The sequence below is a fragment of the Acipenser ruthenus genome, chromosome 40 (genome assembly GCF_902713425.1).
Source record: "Acipenser ruthenus chromosome 40, fAciRut3.2 maternal haplotype, whole genome shotgun sequence".
NCBI classification, from domain to species: domain Eukaryota; kingdom Metazoa; phylum Chordata; class Actinopteri; order Acipenseriformes; family Acipenseridae; genus Acipenser; species Acipenser ruthenus.
Window position 1 is genome coordinate 9630997 of NC_081228.1, and position 25311 is coordinate 9656307.

At 42.1% G+C, this 25311-nt stretch overlaps 1 long non-coding RNA gene, 1 other non-coding gene and 1 pseudogene across 2 annotated transcripts; all 3 read left to right on the forward strand.

The window, feature by feature from the left end:
• The first annotated feature begins 713 nt into the window (after positions 1 to 713).
• Positions 714 to 875, forward strand: LOC131708156 (U2 spliceosomal RNA; annotated as a pseudogene).
• Positions 876 to 12138: 11263 nt separating this feature from the next.
• On the forward strand, positions 12139 to 12345 carry LOC131708178 (small nucleolar RNA U3). The gene has a single exon (XR_009311286.1). It is a non-coding gene; the product is annotated as a small nucleolar RNA U3 (small nucleolar RNA).
• Positions 12346 to 20529: 8184 nt separating this feature from the next.
• On the forward strand, positions 20530 to 24776 carry LOC131708094 (uncharacterized). Its single transcript, XR_009311257.1, has 3 exons — positions 20530 to 20619; positions 23390 to 23463; positions 24503 to 24776. It is a non-coding gene; the product is annotated as an uncharacterized LOC131708094 (long non-coding RNA).
• Positions 24777 to 25311: the final 535 nt, after the last annotated feature.

Consider the following 25311-nt stretch of genomic DNA (forward strand, 5'->3'; position numbering starts at 1 on the left):
GTTTTCTGTTTAGTAATCTTAATTAATAAAGGACCCAGCAGTCTGCGCTAGCTTGGGGGGCTTGTTTGCTGTTCGGACCCGGGAAGAAATAAACAGTTGAATTGGAGAAGTGCAATCCCTGTCTCTGTCTGTCTTCGTTTTCACACAACATTACAGTATGCAAAATACTACAGTGTGTTTGTGTGCAGGTGTGACTATAATTAGAATGGAATAATGGGCATCTAATACTTCTGTGACATAAATAACATCACAGCATGTATTAAGCATGTATTAACTTCCAATAGCCATTTAGTTCAGTAGCTAAGGGACTGTGTGTTTTTCCTCTATTGTGACCTATAGGATTTACTAGGATTTTGTATTTATGTATTGCTAGATAGGGACCTATTCATTACCAATGTAGAAGTATCAGTCAAGACCACTTTACAAGGTATTACCTTCTATAGTAACAACAAATAACTGTATAAACTATATCAGGGTAAGAGTGACAATGTATATGAAATAACAAAGAGGGAATTATTCTGATTTAGTCTGTGTTTTCTCAGATGGAGCAGAAACAAACATCGTTGCACGACGCGAGGACCTTCGTCTCAACAGGACAGTACCCACCAGTCTTAGACAAGAAACAAAAAAAGGCTTTGTGGAAGTATGCCAAAAAGCTCCAACTTGAAGGGAGAGTATCTGTTACTTTATCTGTTGATCACATTTATTCACAAATAATCTTATATATTTAATTAATGTTTACTTTGCAATGACTAGAGTGCAATAATTTTTATATTAAATTGATTTTTGGAAGCGGGAGATGGAACCGGGGCTTGCTCCGTCCACTCCACGCATCGACCCGGTATTGCAGTACCTCCGGGAACGGTGCACAAGAAAGGTCGAGAGCGAGAGAGACGAGAGGGACAGGAGAGAGAGAGAGAGAAAGAGAGAGACAGGAGAGAGAGAGAGAGACAGACAGGAGAGAGAGAGCCAGCCTGTCCCTCTCCCTTTTTCTGGGTTGTATTTTTTCTGCTCTTTTTGTTCTTTTTTTTTCTTCTTCCAAATAGGTCAGGCCTGCCTGCCTAACTGATGGACAGCCTGCTCTGCTCACGCAGCAGGCCAGTGTACCCAGAAGGCCTTGCGATCGTGGGAGGAGGAGAATGAGTGCAGCGGTAAAGCAGAAACAGAGCTGTTTAGTGGGGCAAGGAGCCCTCGCTTTCAAGGCGGCAGCAGCAAAGCGCCCCTTTGCCAGGACCGAACGGCACTTGCGTTTTGGGAAGAGTTTCCTGTTTTGTTTTGTTTTGCTTTGTTTGGCCTTGCCGTCGGGTAGAGAAGGCCTTTGGGCCAGCCGGCCAGTGCCTTATCCATTAGGCCACTAGGGCTGACATGGAAAGCAGATTTGGTAGTACTAAAGAAAGTGGGAACAATAGTATCGTGGTTAATACATAATATCCAAGCCATCCGTGGTGTTCAAACAAAGCAGAGTGTTACATTGGGAAAGGGCCGTACCTGTCAGTAAGTATTTTAAATTCATGTGGTTAAGATTTAAGATTGTGAAGTTTAAATATGCTGTGTATTTGCACATTGGTAACCTTGCATAATTACGTTTTTTATTAATGCCACTTTCTTACGGACAGTAATCAGGGTGACGATACAAGACCTGAGCCAATAAACCTGTTATTTTCTTGTCCTTTCACTACCATATTCTAGTGTGCTTGTTCAGAATATGTGTGAATCCTGAAAACGTCTTGTTAATATGTGAACAAAGCCAGCAGTCACTTTATTGATCACCCTGTGGATTAACCGCTATTGGAACACAGATGATTGTGTTGAAGATGTTAATAGACTTTCAATGTACACCTTTTAGAGCTAAACGTTTGTTGAGACAGTTCAAGCGCTAGCAGTGTTTGCCTATTTCAACTTCAGAATTCAGCACTACATGGCAATGCCTAGAGGTTGGAATAATGGCAGGATGCACCATTTCTCCACTGGCTTTTACCATGGCAATGGAAGTAATCATTAGGGCATCAAAATGGGTAGTAGGAGGAGAGCGCTTGGCTTCTGGAATGCGACTACCACCAATTCGAGCATACATGGATGACATGACAACCATGACTACAACAGTAGCCTGCACTAATCGGTTATTGGGCAAATTACCAATAACATTGAATGGGCATGAATGCAATTCAAGCCCTCTAAATCAAGGAGCATCTCTATAATTAAAGGCAAAGTAGTAGATAAAACATTCTTCATTAATGGTGAGGCAATACCAACAGTGTCTGAGAAGCCAGTGAAGAGTCTTGGGAGATGTACGACGGGGATCTAAAGGACACAGTTTGTGTGGGAGAAGTTAGACAACAAGCAGTGGAAGGGTTGAAGAGCATAGACAGCAGCGCTTTATTATTATTATTATTATTATTATTATTATTATTTATTTCTTAGCTGACGCCCTTATCCAGGCAAACTAAAGTTTTAGTTTGCTTTACCAGGCAAACTAAAACTCTGGTGCTTTCAGTTTGGTCTACTGCCGAGGTTGCTGTGGCCACTGACTGTGTACGAGGTGTCTTTGACAACAGTAGAGAAGCTGGAAGCTTTAATCAGTTCATACATCAGGAAATGGTTGGGAGTTCCACGCTGCCTCAGCAGAGTGGGACTTTATGGTAAAGGAATATTGCAGCTACCAGTCTCCACTCTAACTGAGGAGTTTAAGTGCGCCAAGGTCAGACTGGAAATGACATTAGTAGAGTCACGCGACAAATGCGTAATGGAGGCAGCACCTGTGTTGAAAACTGGAAGAAAGTGGGCGGCAAAGAAAGCTGTGGAAGATGCAAAGGCTGCCCTTCGAATTAGTGATATCATGGGGCAAGTTCAGCATGGGCGAGGGGGTCTTGGTCTCAGGTCAGCTCCTCCTACATGGCACAAGGCAGCCCCGCTCAAAGGAGGAAGCTGGTAGTCAACGAGGTGCAAAAGCAGGAGGAGAGGATGAGGTGTATAAAGGCCATTTCCCAAGCCAAGCAGGGAGAATGGATGAGATGAGAGAGTGTGGAACAACACAAGATTGGCTGGCAAGACCTATGGTCAATGGAACAGAGCAGGATCAGTTTCCTCATCAGGTCAACATATGATGTTCTCCCATCACCACAGAACCTAAACCTCTGGGTAGGAGAGGATCCCTCATGTCCTTTGTGTTCATCACCTGCAACATTAACCCTTTGCAGTCCATTTATTAAGTGCGCATCAGGCGCGTCAGGTCCAATTTATTTTCACACACGCAGTTAATTTTAGACGTGCTGTTTAAAAGTATTTTTTCCACAGTCAAACAGGTTTAAAAGGCCCTGCATATTAACAAATCACTCACTAGTCATCTCCAGCCCTGCCCCACCCTTTCGTTCGCTATAGCTTTCACATATGCTAATAAATAAATAATAGTAATAATAATAATAATAGTTGTACATACCGATCAATCATCTCCTGATCACTCGTTTTATCACCAAACGCCTCAATAATGCGATCCAAGTCATTATTTTATTACTATAACATTTCAAAAAAACTCTGCAAATGTCCGTGATATTCTCTGAGCACTGATGCAGTCACAGCCAGCTTGTTTCCTTATGGCCGCCGTTATCTGATGCCAGGGGCAAGTATGACTATTAATGAGATACGCCCTTTCTTTTTTTTCGGCTTGTCTCGGCTCCTGTTGCTCCCACTCGGCCATTGAATGGTTTTCTCGGCTTTTTCCGGAGAAAAAACGACTAGAAACCCGTTTTCTGCGTCTTTTTGATGATGTCGGTCAGGGTCCGACATTGGAACTGATAGGAATAATTGCAATGTCGGACCAGGTCCGACATAGGACCGCAAAGGGTTAAGGCACATTTTGACAGGATGTAAGGTGGCTCTTAGCCAAGGACGGTTTACTTGGCGCCATGACCAGGTGCTGCGATGTTTGGCCTTAGCATTGGAAGACAAGCGTAACATGACCAATAAGTTGCCACCTGTTCCATCAAAACATTACACACAAAAGACAACATTCCTCCGCCCAGGAGAGCAACCACCAAGAAAAGGTGTTAAAACCAATCCTCGCCCAGGACAACTGGAAGCTGCTAGAGACTGGAAAATGCTGGCAGATGTTGGTCAACGGCTTATTTTTCCACCTGAGATTGCCACCACTAACCTTAGACCAGATATTGTCTTGTGGTCTGGATCAGCACGCCTTGTTCACCTGGTAGAGTTAACAGTGCCATGGGAGGATGCTGTAGATGAGGCGTATGAGAGGAAGAAACTGCGGTATGCTCAACTAGCCACTGAAGCGGAACAGCGAGGATGGAGAGTCCGGGTTTACCCGGTGGAAGTGGGTTGTCGAGGATTTGTGGCACACTCTACAACCCGGTTTCTCAGAGACGTCGGATTCAGTGGCAAAGTTGTGTCGCACAGTGAAGAACTTATCTGAAGCAGCAGAGAGGAGCAGCAACTGGCTGTGGTTGAGACGGAAAGATTCTGGCTGGGGATCTCAAGCACAATAGAAAGAAAGAAACGCTGATGTACAGGTAAGTAAGCTGGGCTGAGTTGAGTGGGGGACGGAGGGGGGTGATGCTGGGATGCCAGAATCACCGTCGAGCCCTCTTGAGGTGTCGTGGGCTAGTCGACGAAACACTGAGGATGGAAGGTGCCCACTTGAAGACCCCAGAGATGTACCCTACTTAGCTCAATCCAGACGGTTGTCATGCTGATGCGCTGGGGAGGCCGCACTGTGGTTGATCCCTGGAGCCAGCATCGCAGCCGTTGTGTGTGCTGATGCGCCAGGGAGGCAAAATAAGATGATCCCTGGAGCCAGCATTACACTTCAGCCATTAACACCAGACAGAAGGATATCTACATCATCATATGGAAGGAAACGTAAATGGATGGAGACGCAGATGGATCACATTAGTTTACTGTAAAGCCGTCTTAGTTGGTGCTTATCTTGGCGAGAGCCGAGTTCAAATCAGCATGAAGTTTTAACATCTACTCTCGTGTAATGGAAATCTGGATGTTTGCCTTTTGGTCTTACTGTGGAAAAAATAATAATAATAAAAAAAATAAGCAAAACCATTTGTTAGGAACCGCATTTGGGAGAAAACTTAACAGTTTCAAAACGCATTTGTAAAGGCACCGGATTCTATTATGGTGTTTCCGAGCTGTTGAACGTTATTCATTATAAACAGGTTTACTGGCTTGACAAAAAGGCGATTGACAAAAAGAATGCTATCTCGTAGAACGCGTCCTGTCAAGCCGAAATAGCTCAGTTGGGAGAGCGTTAGACTGAATATCTAAAGGTCCCGGGTTTCGACAAACAGCAAGACTATGTTTGTTTTGTATTATTTTGAACTAAAAAACAGCAAACTTTTTTCGTCAGTGTAATTGGATTAAATAACAACGTATTACAGTGCCATTTTCTAATGTGATTAAGAAATGCAAAAAAGCATCATCTCTGGGTGGGCTTGAACCACCAACCTTTCAGTTAACAGCCGAACGCACTAACCGATTGCACCAAAGAGACCAAACTGCTAGACTGCCAAAGCAAACGGGTTAATGGCTTAAAAGTGCTAAATACGGTTTGCGTCCACACTACGCAGCATTTAATACCGTACTCGAGAACCGGACTCGGGACCACCTCAGGAGGTAGTCTCGAGTCCGGTTCTAATTAGATCGCGTCAGGGCAGCAGTGTGGAGTAGTGGTTAGGGCTCTGGACTCTTGACCGGAGGGTTGTGAGTTCAATCCCCAGTGGAGGACACTGCTGTTGTACCCTTGAGCAAGGTACTTTACCTAGATTGCTCCAGTAAAAACCCAACTGTATAAATGGGTAATTGTATGTAAAATAATGTATAATGTGATATCTTGTAACAATTGTAAGTCGCCCTGGATAAGGGTGTCTGCTAAGAAATAAATAATAATAATAATCAGGTAGTGTGGTTTATCAGAAGTGTGGACGCTGTAATACCAAACTACATTTTTTTGTGTATCCTCCAATATCCCAAAATGCTTTGTGGTATGTTTGGCAAAATACTCAGAGCAGGCGCCTGAAGGACTTGCTATCACTCCGCACTAGGTATTAATTTTTATGCTTCAAAAAATCTGTCAGGACATCTCTGTTAAACTAGTGGGGAAAATAACAAGAACACAACATTAAATTAGGTGACTGCAAAAATGAAATGCGAGTTAAAAGGATCGGGGATGAACAAATTACGTAATTTGTCAGCTCTGTTTGAAATAAAATTAAGGAGACCAGAATTAGGCTCAGGCGAGATATGAAGGTAAAAACAAAGACTGTTTTGTAATTAACTGCTTTTTCTTTAACTGCTTTTTCAGTTATAATTAACTGATTCTGTTTAATTATAAAACAGAATCAGCTCAATTTGTTTAAAGGGACTTCACCTGATTAAAAATAAAACCTGAAAACTTCAAGCCCTACTTGTGTGTGTGTGTTTGGATTTACTTTTTCCACAATGCTTGTTATATTTCATTTATGCAATATGGACCTCTGTTAATATGGGGCATAACACATTATTTTAAAATAAAATACAGTGCATGGTGGGATACTATCGTATTCATTTCCACGGTTCGTTGCGCTGCTGGGAATTGTAACTGAACTATTCTAATGGTGTGTGGACGCAATAAGCCTGACTAAACATGAAACGGTACTTCAGTGTGGACGCTTTGAGCTGGATTAATTAGAGCGGTTTCGAGTACGGTTCTCGAGATCGGTTATGTAGTGTGGACAGGGCCTAAGAAGAAAGCAACACGGGCCCGGAAAGTCTATGTAATCCATTATGGCAACACAACATACGTCGTTTTGTTAGATAACACCCCGGGAGCCCAACAGAGGAGTGTGTGTAAATAGCTACAATGGAAACCAAATACTTACGATTCAAATGGGAAACTTCATCAGATTTTAAGAACACATTTGATATACTTTACACTGCAAAGGAGGAAGGCAGGCAATGCAAATGAGGCAACTGGCTCGTACTTTTAAATCATACGAGAAACTTGAACCCAATTAAGCTTTTAACCGCCCGCAGTCTGGAATGGGTTTGTAATGTTATTGTAACACCTCACTGGAGTACAGCAATTGCATTATATGAAAGTGCTCCTGTTTATTTGTCACCGGCACAGCTACCGGTGCCACTCAGAGTTGGAGGGAGACGGTCGGCCACTTGCACATAAAACAATACTTTCAGAGATAATTGCTGTAGTTTTTTTTTTCCAACAGAATTGATAAAATCTCTAGAGAGAGTGTAAAGCATTCCTGCTTCGGAGGAAGTCTTCTGCCGGGACTTGGAGGGAGCTGTGGGGATGCCAATGCAACCAGGTGTGCGGAGGCACAATGTAATTCGTTTTACATTGTGCGGCAAAATTAAAGAGAATTACCTAACTAGAATCGACGTCAGTAGAACAATTATCCAGAAAATGTTGGAGACTTCACCAAAAGACCTGAACTGTTTGATCAAGAGACCTGGAACTGAGGCAAGCTTTGATGTAAGTTTTGTAAATTCTGAAAAAATTGAAAAGTTTTTACAACGATATAGAATGAAAAAGAATGAACTTCCTCTGAAACATTTTTTGGTTGAACCTCTGTCTGACCGGGAGATTAAAGTTGTGACTATACAGTTTTATAATGGGTCTGTTCATGAATATGACGTGGAAACATGGCTTAAGAGATATTGCAAAGTTACTTCATCTAGCCGCAAAGTTGTGGACAGGGATAGCGTGTGGAATGGAGCACGTCAGTGGCTCATTCAACTGTTTAAGGATTCAGAGGGGATTGGTGGGGTGCATCACCTTCCCAGTAATGTGACTTTGGGGGCAGCTCATGGGTTTGTTGTATACAATGGGATGCCGAAACTGTGTCGTAACTGTGGACAACTGGGACACCTGGCTGTGAGTTGTTCTGTAACTAAATGCAAGAACTGTGGAGGGCCGCATGTAACTGCTCTCTGCCATGAGGAGAAACAATGCAATCTGTGTGGGGAAGAGGGCCATGTTTTCAAAACTTGCCCAGATTTGTATACCAATATAGTTAAAGGACAGAGAGTAATACAAAAGCAGGATGTTGAAAGGGAGGAGGAAGCCAGCAAAGAGAGAACAGAGGAACAGCAGGATGAAGACGGGAGTCTTAAAGAGGACCTGTATAGCTCCGATTTTTCAGAAAATGAGCCTGATGTCTCTGCAGAGGAGGATAACGCTGATAATGAGATGGAGATAATACAGCAGACCGGTAAACGGAAGCCTGAAGAACAGGCTGTGGCTAAAACAAAAAATAAAGTCGGGGGGGGGGGGTAATATTGCCCCTGATGTTGTGCACGATCAGGAAAGAGAGCATTTACTTGCACATATTGGGAAGCAAGAAAAGTGCCTGACTGTGATTAGTAGTCCAGACACTCCAACTCGGGGGCTGGAAATTGAAAGAACTGATTTCCAGGGCTCTACATTTCTGGAGGAGGGAGATGTGCAGACTTTCTCTGCTGTGTCTGTTTTTTTTAAACCAGCAGTTGCAGCAGAGGGCGAGTCAGATAATAACGAAAAGATGGCTGCCACGGGCAAAGACAAAGACAAGATGGCTGCCACAAACAAAGGCAAAGACAAGATGGCTGCCACAAACAAAGACAAAGATAAAGGAGCTGATAACAATACAATCAAAGACAAGGACAATATTGAGAACACAAGAGGAGACGATCAGTGGCATAACGTGGGAGAGAAAAAGAAAGGGGAAAAAAGGGACAAAAAATGATTAAGTTTGTGTTTTTTTCTGTCATTCTTGTTTGTACAATGATGATATTGAATTTATGTTCTGTAAATGTTAGAGGTATTAAAGGGGCTGATAAGAGAAAGAGTGTTTTTGGTTACCTGAAATCTATTAGTGCAGATATTATATTTTTACAAGAGTGCAGTATTTCCTTTTCAAATGATTATGCAAATTTAAAAAAGGAATGGAATGTTGGGATATCTGTGTGGGCGGGATCAAATGTAGAAAAGGCTGCAGGGTTGGGGATTCTGTGTAAAAACCCTCATATTGAAGTTAAATCTGTTTCTGATATAATTCCAGGGCGTTTGTTAGCAGTTGATATAAAGTATCATGAAACAGAAATTCGTTTAGTGAATATTTATGGGGCTCAAACGTGCGCAGAGAGGGAACATATTTTTGAACACTTAAGATTGCTTTTAGTGAGCAACAAAACTTTAATAGTGGCGGGAGATTTTAATTGTGGATTGTTACCTGCTGATAAAAGGAAGTGGAATTTAGATGAATCAGGAAAATTGTTAAAAATAATAGTGAAAGATGCTCACTTGAAGGATGCAGCAAAATGCTTTTGCCCATTAGACCCTGGTTTTACATGGTTCAATAAAGCACAGTCCTCCTTTTCTAGAATAGATTTTTGTTTCGTATCACAGTTTTGAAATGTGAAAAATTTGAATTTTTTTTTCAGACCACAAGAGTTTGGTGGTATCTGTTGAACTGGTTAACAAATTTGAATATGGAAGAGGTTCTTGGAAATTTAATTGTGCATTGTTACAGAATCAGGATTTGGTTAAGGCTTTTAAAAAAAGGTATACAGAGTGGAAAGAGTTGAAAGTGTGTTTTGATTCGGTGTGTGAATGGTGGGAAAGAGTTGGACAAAAGGCTATTTTATATCACTAGGAAGGAGGAGGGCAGAGGAAAGGAAAAATAAATATGCTAAATTACAAAAAAGATTACAAATTTTGTTTGGGTTGCAGAGTCAGGGGTTTGATTTCCAGGAGGAGATAAGAGATATTAAGGAGAAACTGTATAAGATGTTTTTATAAATGGAAAAAAAGGTTATGTTTAGGGCTAGAGTCAAATACATGGAAGAAAACGAGACTTGTAGTAGTTTTTTTCTTTAAAGTAATGTTTAAGAAGAAGAGTTGTCTACAGGGCTTGAAAACTGAGAATGGGGGAGTTCTGAAAGGAACAGATGAAATGTTAAAAAATTGCTGAGGAGTTTTATAAATCTCTTTATGAAGCGAGAGAAACAGATCCTGTAATACAAGATTTGTTTCTTAAAAGTCTGGAAACCAAGGTAACATTAGAAGAGAATAATGATTTGTTGAGGAATATAAATTTGGATGAGATTAAAGAAGCATGTTTTTCTTTTAAAACAGGTAAGACTCCTGGATCAGATGGGTTGCCATAGAATTTTATTGCACATTTTGGGAATTGATTAAAGAAGATCTATTAGAAGTTTTCATTGAATGTTTGAGTAGTGGACTAATAAGCGATTCTATGAGGGAAGGGCTGATAACTCTCATATTTAAAAATAAAGGGGAAAAAGAGGAGCTGAAAAACTGGAGGCCTATTAGTCTCCTCAATTGTGACTATAAGATATTGTCCAAGATAATAATGTTTAATTGATCCTGACCAAGTATGTGGTGTTCCAGGAAGAGCTATTGCTGAGAATTTAGTATTGATTAGAGATGCATTTATCTATTCAAAGGAGAGAGAGTCACCTTTATGTTTAATCTTGACCAAGAAAAGGCCTATGATCGGGTTGATCATTGTTTTATGTTTAAAGTTTTGGAGTACATGGGTTTGGATCACAGATTTATTAGATGGGTGAAGATGCTGTACAGAGGCATCAGTAGTGAAGTTATTGTTAATTGATTTATGTCTGGTGGTTTTGAGGTGAAGTCAGGGGTGAGACAAGGGTGTCCTTAATCACCCCTGTTATATATTTATTGTTTAGAACCTGCACTTTTACGAATTAGAAAGAATACACAGATTGAGGGGGTGGTAATTCCTGGCTCTGATCATCAGGAGGTTAAAGCCTTAGCATACATGAAGCTTTGAAAATTATGGTTTTGTATGGGAAAGCTTCTGGTTCAAAAATCAATATGGAGAAAAGTGAGGCTTTTTGTATGGGGGAGTGGGAGGAGAGAGATGAATTTAAGAAAATGTTAAAATTGAAGAATGATTACATTAAAGTTTTAGGCATGATTTTTGATAAAAATGTGAGTGGGGTAAGGAATTGGGTGGAGGTGATGGGTAAAGTGAGAAAGAAAATCACTTTCTGGAATTCCAGAAAGCTGTCAATGGAAGGTAACATTTGAATTATTAAAGTGGTGTTTATGTCAATGCTCTTGTATGTAGCAAAGGTTTTTCCTCCGGATAGAGCGTCTTGCAAATCGATTAATAGGGAGCTGTTTATTTTCTTTTGGGGAGGGAGAATGGAAAAGGTGAAAAGGGAAACTGTAATGTTGGAGAAGAAAAATGGAGGGAAAGGTTTTCCTAATGTCATTTTTTATTTGTATGCAAATTTTGTCTGTTTTCTAATTAACACAATTCTTCAGATGAATAAGAAATGTAGTTTCTTTGCCAGGTTTTTTTTGGACAATTTTTAAGAAGGATGGGTTTAATTCATATAAATTTGACAGTGCCCTACAGTTGGATGATGCCTTTTGTATACAAGAAGGCTTCAAGGTTTATTTTAGAATATGATCTGATGGATTGGCCAAAAGCAAAGTGGAAACTTAAAGATTTGCAGAAAAAGAAACTGGCAAATAATAAATTAATCAAAGTTAATTTTCAGTGTGCAGACGTGTCAACAGTTGTGTGGAGAAATGTAGGATATCCTGGCTTATCTAATACTCAGAAGGATATAGCTTGGCTATCTGTACATGCACGCTTACCTTGTCGGCAGTTTATGTACAAAAGACAAATGGCAATGACAGATACATGTGTAAGAGTTGATTGTAAGGAAACTGAATCGGTGGAACATGTCTTTTGTAACTGTAAGTTTGCTAAAGGATGTTGGGGGAGGGTAAAAGTGCCTCTGAAAAAATGTATCAAAACAAATGAATTGACATGGAATGTGATTATGTATGGGCCAAGAGGGGGTTTAAAAACAGATCATTGGAAGAAGGCATGGCTGATCATCAACAGTGCCAAAGAAGCTTTGTGGTTGTTGAGAAACATGAATCTGTATAATAAAACAAAAAATCAAGCAACAGAAATTGATTTTTGTAAAATTGTTTTTGGTCGAGTGAAAGATAATATCTGGATGGATATTAAGAACTTGGGTAAAAACAATGCAATGAAAAAATGGAAAATTAATTCAATGACAGATTTATTTTTGTAAAATGTATGTTTTGGTGATGTGATTATGTAATGGATTTTTCTAATAAACTTTTATATAAAGCTAGCAAAATGCATTTCTAAAGTGTTTGGACTCGCTATCCATGAGGAGGAGTGAAAGTGTTTGTTTTTGAGCGTGAAGGGGACAGCAAGTGTTGTTTTTGGCCAAATGCTCGCTGTTATTGATGACCTTTCCAGTGTTCCTTAGGGGGCTGGAGGAAGCAGACACATTCTGAGTGGGTGTTTTATCAAGAGGTACAAAAGAAGAAGTACGGTTGCAAGGCACTGCTGCTTTTTCAATGATTGATTAAAACTATCAAACTGACAGGAAACATGGAACACATTAATTGCGATCGATTTGATACCAATAGGCTTACATAACAGCTATTGTGTATAGACAATGTCATATACGCCGACATGAACACGGACGGTCTTTATTAAGGGCTGACTCGTTTAGATGTTCGAGAGATCTCGGTGTACTGGACAAATCTACTGGATTTTTTCCATGTCGTAATTGTGCCGCCCGTGATAATGCATTTAAAACTAAGAATTTTACAAGCCATACGATGAAAAAAGAGTACCGAATCTTACAAGTGATGACCTGTGCTTCAACTCATGTCATTTATTTGATTTCTTGTCCTTGCCATTTGCAATATGTTGGTACAACTACTAGACAGTTACGATTGCGCATTAATGAGCAAGCATAAAAGTTCAATTAGGAGAAAATGTATTAATCTACTACTAGCTACACATTTTGTAGATGCCAAACATTCAGTTTCAGATATTAAATTCTGTGGCATACAAAAAATATTTCAAGATTGCAGAGGCGGTAATCTCGATTAAAAACTATTACAATGTGAATCTAAATGGATCTTCAATCTCCATACGGTACAGCCTGAGGGATTAAATGAAGAGCTAGGATTATCATGTTTTCTGTGATATAATGCGCAAGGATACTTATCTTTCATAAGAGCTTGAATAAATTATAGTGCTTTGAGATTATGTCTGTTACTAGCGGATTGTTTAGAAATGTACTCCATTATATTACAACTGTTCTGTCTATGAAATATATCTGTAACATGTATGTAATGTCTTTGTGGTTTTTTTGATGAAGTTAATTTGCTAACAGACTGTTCTGATTTGTTTCTAACTGTGAAGCGATCACTCTGCCGTATATTTTCTTTCTGTAAGAGGAGTGTCCTTGTGATCCCATATAGAATACGACGAAACAGGTCGCCCTCCTTAACAGAAACAGAAAAAGAATAAGTTCACGCACACACCAGGTGATTTACTGCAGCGTCAGACATCAGAGGTTCAGCAGTGTACTGCAGTGTGGTGCAAAGTCGTCTGTGTAATTCAGGATGTCTAAGGCGCTCCGTTCAGATCGCAGTCAGCCTGGAGGCGTGGGCTCTGACAACTCTTTTTGTTCATTAACCACTCGGCCACGACTACATGCTCTCACAGTTTTCCGTGAGAAAACATCCATATTATTGTCAAAAGAAGCAAACGACACCTGCAGTAATTCTGTAGATGGCAGTATAGGCTAAATAATGAACCGAAGTCAAACAACTTTGTTGAAATTCTATCAGATTTGTACAAGGCAAGCACACGTGGGAAATATAAATATAATATCCTTTCTGCCAACGTTCATAATAATGAATACATCTTTATTTCAAAATACGTAGCTATTCAACTGATCTTTTCAAAATACCCATACACAAAAACAAAGTAGATCTTTATTTCAACTGAAAAAACGAACTTGCTTCGTGGCTGCTGCCACACCACTTGAGCACGTTGTGACTAGCATGAGCAGACATAGCAGATAACAAGATCTACAAAATATCACATGCCAAGAAAACATACGATAAATATGTTCATTTTTAACACAATTTCACCCCAGATGTGACTCGAACCCACAATCTTTCTGCAGGAGTGTGGTATTTCGTCGAGCCCTGATTATAGGGACCTGAAGGACAGTTGGACGCTGGGCGACTCCTTCTGGTCGGGCTCCAACACAGCCAGAGCCGACGGAGTAGGTATCCTGTTTAAAAACCCATTTACTACCTCCCAATAGTTCACAGTTTGGTATCATAATATGAAAGAGACATATTATATGAGTAATCATATGTGTTTAGAGCAGTATTAAAATATATAGCTTTTACTATTAATTAAAGTTCATGTTATTTTGGCATCAAGGGCAATATTACAGTTGTATGAATACAAACAAGATAGCTTTTCAATGGAGTTTATGTACTCCAAACATTTCAATTTAAGTTTTTCATATATCTTTTAAAATACTACAGAACTACATTAATCAGGCTTTCAAAATGGTCTTGATTAACTTGAACTTGATGCATTGAACATTCTTTTTGATCTCTGTAGTACAACACTGTTGAGATTGTCCCTAGTTCATTTGTCGTGTAACAAAAGTATAAACTCAGAGCAGCAATGCTATTTTCAGAGTAACTCCAAGTAACATATTTGCACATTACTAAAAAGACTAGACTGAGAGCCCCAAAAATGATATATCACTTATTTCTTATCTGGAAAAAAAGTCCTTCAAACTATAAACACTGAATAGTGCTTTCACATGGTAAATCACTGTTTATAAAAGCTCATGGCTGTCATCTGAAAGTATACAGTAACTCACACTACAAAGACAGAAGATAAACTGTTTTTCAGTAAATAATGCAATTTTTCCTATGCTTTCAATTTATCCGCAGGTTGCACAGTGCCCTGAATGTCAGGGGAAGAGGACCACTATAAAATTAGAAAGATTCACTCCCATTGTTGTATGTCTTCAGTTGTGTTTGACATTATATATTTTCTTTGACCAATTTTTGTCTTACAGCCACATTATCCTCATGCTAATTTCTTACATTTCCTGTAGGTGAAGGAACCATGTGAACTTCTAGTAATGAACCTTATTGGTAAATTGAGCAGGACCCCAAATGGCAACCACTTCTTTGTAAACACATCTCCTCCTACAGTTTAGCACTATATATTTGATTGTTATTATTCAACATGATATGGCTTCAATTAAATCATCATTTAAAAATTCAAATAATTGCATGAAATTAGTAGCAGTATTTGCTGTTCGCTGTAGCATTGTCATCAGCAACTTAAAATAATTTATTAATGATAGCCATATATAAACATTAAAACATTCATATCGATATAGTTATTCCGTACATTTTTATACTTGTTCAATTTGTATTCCATCTCTTTGGAGAAGAGAGATAAAAATAAATAAATACATGTATTTGTTTTCCCCCCAGACTACTAGTAACACTGTATTCAATGTAACTCAGTGGTCTTTCACCTCTTATTTAGGTCAAATGAAGTAGTGCCTTATATATACATATATCTCTATAAATGGGATTTTGAAGCAATGTATTAAAAGCTGTTTCAATTGACTTTTATGCAACAGTTCTAATATGTGTAAGCAACGTTTAAAAATAACGCTTCAAAATACAGATTAAGTTTCTCCAGAAATTTCAGGGGGCTCCCAAGTGGCGCATTCAGTAAAGGCGCTCCGTGTGCAGCGCAGGATGCGCTCTATAGTCTGGAGATCGTGAGTTAGAGTCCAGGCTGTGTCACTGCTGAGGTCCAGGTTATTCCTTTGCCGACGGAGGACAGGAGCTTCCAGGGGGCGCCGCCCGAGGGGAGGGAGGGCTAGGTTGGCCAGGGTGTCCTCGGCTCACCGCGCACCAGCGACCCCTGTAGGTCTGGCCAGGCACCTGCGGGCTTGCCTGTAAGCTGCCCGAGAGCTGCGTTGCCCTCTGACGCTGTAGCTCTGAGGTGGCTGCATGGTGAGCCTGCAGTGTGAAAAGAAGCGGTTGGCTGACGGCACACAATTCGGAGGACAGCATGTGTTCGTCTTCACCCTGCCGAGCCAGCGCTGGGGTGGTAGCGGTGAGCTGAGCTGAGCCTAAAGGGGAATAAAAATGGACACCACTAAATTGGGAGAAATTTAAATAATTGGTGACGACTAAATTTAAAAAAAAAAGTTTCTCCATTCTAGAGAAACACTATTATACCAACCACATGGTGCTACAGATTGAAATGTAACAATGACAAAGAATAAAATTACCGGAGAAGAAAAAAGTAAAGTCATATATTCTTAACCAAGACAAACTGTTACCTCTGTGCACTCTAGTTACACTTAAAGTATACCTTTTTCACTAGGTGAACAGAACCATTGAGGACGTACCTGGGGAAGAGGTTGTGTTTCCGGCTATAAAATTACAGGACAAAATTTATGAGACTGAGGGCAAATACACAAAGAGTAGTAAACAAAACAAAGGCCCGAAAAGCAGCAGCAGGGGCAGCGAGACACACATTCACACTAGATGAGAAGGTACTAAGGAAGAACCGCAGGAGCCAGCAGAGGAAAGGGGGAAAAATGGATTGGGACCTTCTGGGCCCTTTCACCATTACAGCTGTATAGGGCAAAAGTGGAGATTTGACTGATGAGAAAGGGGGGGGGGGGTCTTTCCAAGAATTAGCTTGGATGACTTGGTGCCTTATACAGAAGAGATTCCTTGTGTACCACACAAACTACATTCTAGGGCTGCTCCAGGATCTCCGGCCCCAGCTGTAGTCAGTCGAGGATCTCCGGCCCCAGCTGTAGTCAGTCCAGGATCTCCGGCCCCAGCTGTAGACAGTCCAGGATCTCCGGCCCCAGTTGTAGACAGTCCAGGATCTCCGGCCCCAGCTGTAGTCAGTCCAGGATCTCCGGCCCCAGCTGTAGTCAATCCAGGATCTCCGGCTCCAGCTGTAGTCAGTCCAGGATCTCCGGCCCCAGCTGTAGACAGTCCAGGATCTCCGGCCCCAGCTGTAGTCAGTCCAGGATCTCCGGCCCCAGCTGTAGTCAGTCCAGGATCTCCGGCCCCAGCTGTAGACAGTCCAGGATCTCCGGCCCCAGCTGTAGTCAGTCCAGGATCTCCGGCCCCAGCTGTAGTCAGTCCAGGATCTCCGGCCCCAGCTGTAGTCAGTCCAGGATCTCCGGCCCCAGCTGTAGTCAGTCGAGGATCTCCGGCCCCAGCTGTAGACAGTCCAGGATCTCCGGCCCCAGCTGTAGTCAGTCCAGGATCTCCGGCCCCAGCTGTAGTCAGTCCAGGATCTCCGGCCCCAGCTGTAGTCAGTCCAGGATCTCCGGCCCCAGCTGTAGTCAGTCCAGGATCTCCGGCCCCAGCTGTAGACAGTCCAGGATCTCCGGCCCCAGCTGTAGTCAGTCCAGGATCTTCGGCCCCAGCTGTAGACAGTCCAGGATCTCCGGCCCCAGCTGTAGTCAGTCCAGGATCTCCGGCCCCAGCTGTAGTCAGTCCAGGATCTCCGGCCCCAGCTGTAGTCAGTCCAGGATCTCCGGCCCCAGCTGTAGACAGTCCAGGATCTCCGGCCCCAGCTGTAGACAGTCCAGGATCTCCGGCCCCAGCTGTAGACAGTCCAGGATCTCCGGCCCCAGCTGTAGTCAGTACAGGATCCCTGGCCCCAGCTGTAGATAGTCCAGGATCTCCGGCCCCAGCTGTAGACAGTCCAGGATCTCCGGCCCCAGCTGTAGACAGTCCAGGATCTCCGGCCCCAGCTGTAGACAGTCCAGGATCTCCGGCCCCAGCTGTAGACAGTCCAGGATCTCCGGCCCCAGCTGTAGACAGTCCAGGATCCCCGACCCCAGCTGTAGTCAGTCCAGGATCTCCGGCCCCAGCTGTAGTCAGTCCAGGATCTCCGGCCCCAGCTGTAGTCAGTCCAGGATCTCCGGCCCCAGCTGTAGACAGTCCAGGATCTCCGGCCCCAGCTGTAGACAGTCCAGGATCTCCGGCCCCAGCTGTAGACAGTCCAGGATCTCCGGCCCCAGCTGTAGTCAGTCCAGGATCTCCGGCCCCAGCTGTAGTCAGTCCAGGATCTCCGGCCCCAGCTGTAGACAGTCCAGGATCTCCGGCCCCAGCTGTAGTCAGTCCAGGATCTCCGGCCCCAGCTGTAGTCAATCCAGGATCTCCGGCTCCAGCTGTAGTCAGTCCAGGATCTCCGGCCTCAGCTCTAGACAGTCCAGGATCTCCGGCCCCAGCTGTAGTCAGTCCAGGATCTCCGGCCCCAGCTGTAGTCAGTCCAGGATCTCCGGCCCCAGCTGTAGTCAGTCCAGGATCTCCGGCCCCAGCTGTAGTCAGTCCAGGATCTCCGGCCCCAGCTGTAGTCAGTCCAGGATCTCCGGCCCCAGCTGTAGTCAGTCCAGGATCTCCGGCCCCAGCTGTAGTCAGTCCAGGATCTCCGGCCCCAGCTGTAGACAGTCCAGGATCTCCGGCCCCAGCTGTAGTCAGTCCAGGATCTTCGGCCCCAGCTGTAGACAGTCCAGGATCTCCGGCCCCAGCTGTAGACAGTCCAGGATCTCCGGCCCCAGCTGTAGACAGTCCAGGATCTCCGGCCCCAGCTGTAGACAGTCCAGGATCTCCGGCCCCAGCTGTAGACAGTCCAGGATCTCCGGCCCCAGCTGTAGACAGTCCAGGATCTCCGGCCCCAGCTGTAGACAGTCCAGGATCTCCGGCCCCAGCTGTAGTCAGTCGAGGATCTCCGGCCCCAGCTGTAGTCAGTCCAGGATCTCCGGCCCCAGCTGTAGACAGTCCAGGATCTCCGGCCCCAGCTGTAGACAGTCCAGGATCTCCGGCCCCAGCTGTAGACAGTCCAGGATCTCCGGCCCCAGCTGTAGACAGTCCAGGATCTCCGGCCCCAGCTGTAGACAGTCCAGGATCTCCGGCCCCAGCTGCAGACAGTCCAATTGTTCTTGAGAAATGTGAGTTGCGTAAAGTTTTTCTTGCCATATAACTGTGCATATAAAATGTAGGAAGTATGTTTAATATAGCAAAATAAGACCAAGCACTCACCAAATGTCTGCTCTTAAACGAATATATCTATTATTAAAAGAATACAATAGAGAACAAAGCGAATTCATGAATATTTTTAATAAAATTACTCTGGTAACTTTTTTTGACAACACAAACCATTCACATATAATATGTAAACAAACGAATCATAATAGAACAAATACAAAATTGTAGTACTCTGCAAATGTACTTTTTAATGCGTCTCAAAATGTGCAAACTTTTGTAAGATGTTGAATCAGCTTGGTCTGGGAGAAGTAGCCATGTGTTGCTGTTGAAAATTGGCCCATATAAATGATTTTATTGGGACATAGAGCGCCTTGCCCCTGATAGGGAGCTCGAGAGTGAGGTATGCTGCATTCTGACTCTGTCTGAAACAAACAGAATGAATGGTTTCAGATGTACTTTATGCATTGAAGTAAGTAGAATGTATTGTATTAACTTGCTTTCTTTTATTGATTTTGCCTGGCACCTTGTGTGTTGAGACATAAAAGGCTATGAATAAAATAAGGTTAAAAAAAGAACTGTCTGCTGTCTAGTCAACATTATTATAAATACTTGGTATTTAAGTTGTGGGTATTTTTGGTTTTCTCTACGTTCAGAGTAAAGCAGAAATTTTAAAAGGACAAAAAATACACCTTCATGTATGTGTACATGTTTATCCTTTTCAAGGTCATAGATGCATATATAACAGCACTGGTGAACAGATTTAATCTCAAAGGGGATGAAAAAGCTTTCCTCATTGACTCTTTTGTCAGAGCAAAATATGGCGGGGCTCAATTCAAACACTGAGAAAGGTACGTCAAGCCTCAGTTCAAAATACAGCACCTTGAGAATTATTAAAATCAATCAACGGATATGTTATTTTACAAAAGTAGTTTATATTGCATACCTTACGTGCTGTTATTAATTTGTTGTGTCCATCCAGTTCAGCTTGATCCCAGCAAGTAAAGGATTTTGCCATTAATGACATTGCTATTTTGAGACCCTTTAGCAATGTCTAATAATAATAATACAGCTCAGTTCACAAATAGAATAATAAAAATGTATGTTTTGTCAGTGTTCCATTTGGAGCATCACAAAAGTATACAGTGTCTGCATGTAAGAGCACTTTCATAGTCTTAATATTCAAATAGTACTACTGAAATTGTACAGGTGTATAGTATGACATGGTGTGGTGTTGCAGGGTAAGTATGGTAAGGCATAGAATAATAATACAAACTGTCACATCTTATTGCAGGGTGTGTTTGGGGTGGTAGGTATGGCATGTTAGGGTAGAAGTGGTGGGTTTGTGTGTAGGGTATGGTAGGTATAAAGTTCATAATTTTGAAACTGAACATTGAAGTGTTGGTAAGCACTTCCTACAGTATGACATTTTAATAATAGCATAAGATAGAAAAGCAACAGCAAACCTTATTGTGTGTCCAGGAACTGTGTTTACCAAGAAAGATGTGTGACTTTTTTATCCAGAAGACCTTCCCTATTTCTTACATACAGACTAATAAATATTAACAAATACTAATCTTGTCCTCAGGGCCTTCATGAGAACAAAAGGGTGCCAAGTGTCAAGATGGAGCTGTGAAACCGTCTCCCACTCAATACAGTCAGACGGCACATCGTGGGGTGTTTTTGTTTGTAAGGTCTGCATACAGTACAGCTACTATATCAGTTTTTCAATGATTATTTAAATACAGCCACACTGGGTGACATTGTAAAGGGTTTCCTGAAGTAACATAAAATAAACTATCCACATAACTTGAACCAGTTTATGATTATAATATATATATATCCAAGGCAGACAGATCAATTCCCCCCCCCCCCCCCCCCCCCCCCCCCGAAGGGAGTCCATTGACATTATCCAAAAGGAAATGGCAATCAGCCTTCTAAAGGAATCAGGTATATGGGGTAATAGTAATAGAGTATGAGAAAGTTAATACTGATGGCACTGATGATGCATTCGTAATATTCTAAGCTCTTTTTACTGCACAGATTCATTTGGGGCCTGGTTCATGAAGCTGCCTTTAATAAGTTAGGTTTAGCTCAAATTCTCACAATTGACAATACAGTAATAGTTCAGTGAGCATGTTAAATCTAGCCAGGTTTATTCAGTAAGTTTGCATTAAATTTGATCACTTAATGGTACTTTTTTGGGTGAGCGTCACCGTTGCCATGTTAATCTTGTATTGTCCATGGTATAGTGATGTTTCATAATAAAAAATAAAAAAAATCATGTGCAGCTAAACATTTTAAATGACCGGTAAATACATCCATGAACAACACGCTACTTCATCTACAGGAGTGAAACAGTCTGCTGGGGGGTTTCTAACTATTTCTATCTCACACGTGAGACTGCAATGTCTGGAGGCCACGAAGAAGTTGCTGTTTTCAGGAATGAATGTTTACTGAAGAATGAATAGTTGATACAGTCTCGAATGTTTAAAGAAAGTCAAATGGACTTATGATGGATTTACACATTTATAAGATGGGAGGGAGAGGATGAATTACACCGTGTAACAACTTTTTTTTTTTTTTGGTTTGTAACACAGCAGGGAGGGGGTTAATATCCTCCCTGCAGAAAATATGTGCATATGCACATTTTGGTTAATTGTTTTATTATTTTGCTAATTGTTTATTGTTTAATTATAACCCGCACCTGATTATATTGTAAATTAATGTCAGGTGCAGGGTATTTAAGACGTGCAGCTTGTCTGTACAGGGCTGCTGAGTAGAAGGAGGCAGATAGTGTGCTCTGTCTCCGAGCAGTCATATATAATTAAGTGCTGTGTGAAACCGGTGTGTTTTGTGTGACAGGTAAACGGCTTAGCCGTCCTGCGAGTGAGTCAGGGATTTACCTGTGTAGTTAGCGCTCCAAACGGAGCTAGCTGTTTATTTTTGTTTGTGTTCTGTTTATTAAAAATAGCGCAATCGCTCTTTAAAAAAACAATTTCTGTGTCCTGGGTCTGCTTTCAAAGGGGCAACGAACGACCGTGAGTGCCGGCCGGGTTACAGGTTCCTGGGTAGTAAGTGTTATTTCCTAATTGCTTATGCCTCAAAAGTATAGAAAATGGCTATTATTCCCCACAAACTTTGCTTTTGTGACCAGGACAGTGATATTTTGAAATTTACCTATTTTCTAGAACATTCCAGATAGATTCAGTGCTGAGTAAACTTGGAGTAACTTCTAGAACTTTCTAGAACTTTCCAGTAATATAAATAGTAGTATAAATACAGGGGCCTTAAGCCCACCAGTTCAGTTTAGTTCCAGCTGCCTAAGTGGATACATATCTGCATTTTTCTGAGATGGCATCAAGGTCATAGGAGACTTCAAAATGGTGGCATTCCTGATGGGTCTCCAAGGCGGTTTTACCAAGTTTCCCTGCTATCTTTGCCTTTGGGACAGCAGGGACACCAAGGCGCACTACCACAGGCGGGACTGGCCACAGCAGACCGAGTTCTCTGTGGGGAGGAACAACGTCAAGTGGGAGCCACTGGTGGACCCCCGGAAGGTGCTGATGCCACCACTGCACATCAAATTGGGCCTTATGAAACAATTTGTCAGAGCTCTAGATAAGGAGTCGGCAGCCTTCAAGTACCTTCAAGACTTCTTCCCTAAGCTGTCTGAGGCAAAGGTCAAAGCCGGTGTCTTCGTTGGACCTCAGATAAAGAAGATCCTGGAGTGCAATGAATTCCCCAAGAAGCTCACTAGTAAGGAGAAAGCGGCTTGGAACAGCTTTGTCGCAGTGGTTCGGGGCTTCCTGGGCAATCACAAGGCCGAAAACTATGTGGAGCTGGTTGAGACTCTGGTGAAGAACTACGGCACAATGGGCTGTAGGATGTCCCTCAAAGTCCATATCCTTGATGCTCATCTTGATAAATTCAAGGAGAACATGGGAGCGTACTCGGAGGAGCAAGGCGAGCGCTTCCACCAGGATATACTGGACTTTGAACGCAGCTACCAAGGACAGTATAACAAGAACATGATGGGAGACTACATTTGGGGGCTGATTCGTGAAAGCGATTTACAGTATAATCGTAAATCTCGAAAAACTACTCACTTCTAAATCTTTTGTAGTCATTTTTGTATTACTTTAGTATAAATACATGTTAATTTGGATTCATATGTTGTGTTTTTTCTGACTTTATGTGAACGAAAAGACACAAATTCGCCTGTTTTCTCATTGGAAATAGGTAAATTTCAAAATATCACTGTCCTGGTCACAAAAGCAAAGTTTGTGGGGAATAATAGCCATTTTCTATACTTTTGAGGCATAAGCAATTAGGAAATAACACTTACTACCCAGGAACAAAAATTGTGTTACATAGTGTTATAGAGGACAGGTGAGAGTACCTGAGATGTATCTATTTGTGCACATGTTCTCAAATATGCACCCATATATGATTATTCCACAGATGATTTGAGCAGTCTGTGCCTGTTTTGTGGAGAGCAGGACAATCTGGAGGATGCAGTGTCACAACAGAAATGGGTAAGTTAGTAGTGAACACTTTAGTTGTATTTTTAAAAACTTTTTCAACTGCAACTCCAAACATTTTCTAATCAAAATTAAAAAACTAAATAAATAGTAGATGTTTTCTAAAAGAAAGAGAGAGAGACTTTTTGACTTTTACAATCCTTTATTAAGATTTATAAAACAAAGAATCTATCAAAAAAAAACAAAAAAAAACAGTACTGACTATAGGGAAACTCCAACACATCAGTATTAAAACCTCTACAAAATATAGTGCTTTAAATTCCTAAAAACAAGACTAAAAAAAATTAAATAAAAACATTAAGGCTCCCCTCCTCACTCAGCAAACAGATTGCCTCTCTCACACACCACTTCATCTGGAAACCTTCTAAGTCATGAACCAATTTAAAATAGGTGAAATCCACCTTAAGCCTGCTCACCACCATCACTCTGAACAGCCTGTCCACCTGAGTCAGCCCTAAGCCTGCCAGCTTATTCTTCCGAGACTTCAGAATGGCTAGTTTTGCCTGCCCTAGAAGAAAGTTAACTATTGCACATACATTACTATACCTCCTCTTGTAGGGGACTCCAAAAATAAACAGAATCTTTGTGTATTCAACTCCCAGCATCTCTAACATTCTGCTAAGGAGTTGAAACAGAGAGTCTAGCCTCTTACACTCACTGTATGCATGAAACACAGTTTCTTCCTCTGTACAAAAAGCACATTCTGAGTTAATACTGGGATCTGTTTTATGAAGGAGCCTACCTGTGGCCAGTATACCATGTATTAGTCTCCACTGTAGATCTCCTACTCTCTTATCCAGAGGAAGCTTATACAGCACCCTCCATTCTGGATTCCCCTCTTCTCCTAGTGACAGATGGCCTCTCCATCTGGAATCTACCACCCCCTTTAACTCTCTGCAGTGGGCTGTTTTTATGCATAATTTATACACATCTTTACTTTCTAGATTTTTAAAGTTTAGATGTTTCATTTTGTGCATTTTCACAATCCTTCCTTTTTCTTCCTCCTCCCCTTCTTCCTCTTCTCCCTCTAAAGGAGACACCAGCAGCTCCGGGAACTTAGTGTCTTGTCCCTCTCCTCTCTGCGCTGCCTCATCTTCCAGAGCATCCCTGAGCCTTGGAGACAGACAGCCCCTCACCTCCCTCAGCACCTTCGCTGCCTGCCTCTCACATCGCCAGCCCAGCATGCCTTTCAATTCAGCTGCACTCAGCCAGCAAGATAGTCCAGGCACCAAAAGCTGTCCTAACCTAGTAAGACCTGCTTTTACAAAACTGCCCTGCAGTGCTAAAGACTGAAGGCACTGAGTTGAAATGAGAGAATTAAAAAACAGTGGTTCTTCTAAGAGATTTTGAGCTGTCATATTCTCCTCCCTCTGCACTATTAGTGTTCCCCACACCTTTAAAACACTGTGATAAAAAGGGGGTAGAGAAGATCTGTCCAAAGCGAGGTGGTTAATCAAAAACAAATGAATGCCAAATCCCAACCCCTCCACTTTGTTGAGAAAGAGGCAGGCTAACCTCTTCCTGTGGGCTCCCTCCCCAGTGTACAGGAGTCTCTGCAAAGCCTGCATTCTAAACGCTGCCACACTACCGGCGATGCTAACCAACCCCTGCCTGCCCTCATCACGAGGCAGGTACAAAACAGCCGACCTTAGCCAGTGCTTGCCTCCCCAAGAAAACTCCACAAAAAGCTTCTAAATGCTGTCTACTAGGTTTCTCGGCGGATCTAGACACACCAACCTGTGCCATAACATTGATGCAGCCAGATTATTAATCACCAGAACCCTCCCTCTGTAAGACAGCTGAGTCAGGAGCCCTCGCCACTGATCTAATCGAGCCTTCACC